The 1,349-nt window shown below is 49.9% G+C and overlaps 1 pseudogene; it reads right to left on the bottom strand.

Moving 5' to 3' along the window:
* Positions 1-945: 945 nt before the first annotated feature.
* Positions 946-1,062, bottom strand: LOC126207358 (5S ribosomal RNA; annotated as a pseudogene).
* Between the last annotated feature and the right edge of the window lie 287 nt (positions 1,063-1,349).

The following is a 1,349-nucleotide window of genomic DNA, read 5'->3' as shown; positions in this document are numbered from 1 at the left end:
TTTAAAACAATGCGCATGTTTCTATCTCTTTTCAGTCCGGAGAAAAAAAATCGGAGGCCTTAGAACTTGAATGCACATCGTACGTTGCCTTTCCTACGGCCCTTTGTTAACCCTGAGAAACGAATGAAGATTTAGTGGTCGAGCAAATTGGCTGTTTTTTAGGGTTTCGTAATTAAGTCGTGAAAACGAAACCCGTACGAGATCACTCTCATTTCTCTGCCTGTCTCTCCGTCTGTTAAGACGCCTGTTTCTCCGTCTGTTAAGACGCCTGTTTCTCAGGAACGGGCAGAGGTTTCAGATTGGAATTTACCTCAAGTACTAAGGTCTACAATCCCTTGGCGGTGTCATGGCTGTCAAAAGATACGGGCATATACGTCACGTTTCTTGATACCCGCAAACTCACGACTCTGAGCCTACAGATTATCTATACAGCACACACGTGAGGCCTAGTGGTCTACTGATAAAGCGCCTGTCTCGTAGCAGACGTGGGTTCGAATCCTAGTCCGACCATGGATTTTTCAGTTTTCACTTAACCTGTCCGTCAGCTCTCAACGATGTGAGGTATCGCCAAAAACAGCGCGTGGTTCGGATTTCACGTTGAACTGTTGGTCCACTTTCCTCGGGTGGATAACTGGAGTAGTCGCCGCAGTGGTGTGCGATAGGAACACCTGCACCCAGCCACTGAGCCGCACGAAATAATGATATCACCACCACCACCACCACCACCACCACCACCACCACCTATACAGCACTCCGTCTTCAGGCCACGAGTGGCCTACCGGGACCATCCGACCGCCGTGTCATTCTCCGAGGAGGATGCGGATAGGAGGGGCGTGGGGTCAGCACACCGCTCTCCCGGTCGTTATGATGGTATTCTTGACCGAAGGTCTATTCGGCCGAGTAGCTCCTCAACTGACATCACGAGGCTGAGTGCACCCCGAAAAATGGCAACAGCGCATGGCGGCTGGATGGTCACCCATCCAAGTGCCGGCCACGCCCAACAGTGCTTAACTTCGGTGATCTCACGGGAACCGATGTATCCACTGCGGCAAGGCCGTTGCCACCACCCATATAGGGTATAACAAAAATGTACGGCACGAACTGCAGGACACATTCCTCACACATAGACGAACAAATTATGTTACATGAACATGGGTCTGAAAACGCTTTGTTTCCATGCTACAACTCCTTTTCTCAGAGACAATCATGGGAAACACACTCTAACAGAAAACACCAGCATACCACATACAACTCTTTCTCACAGGAGATTCTCAATATGCCCTCCGTGGGCATTGATATACGCATCTACCCGGCGTCATAGTTAATCTCGGGTGCTCTGATGTTTCCCT

The sequence above is a fragment of the Schistocerca nitens genome, chromosome 1 (genome assembly GCF_023898315.1).
Source record: "Schistocerca nitens isolate TAMUIC-IGC-003100 chromosome 1, iqSchNite1.1, whole genome shotgun sequence".
NCBI lineage: Eukaryota > Metazoa > Arthropoda > Insecta > Orthoptera > Acrididae > Schistocerca > Schistocerca nitens.
The sequence above is the reverse complement of the archived record's forward strand: the minus strand, read 5'-3'. Positions and strand labels throughout refer to the sequence as shown.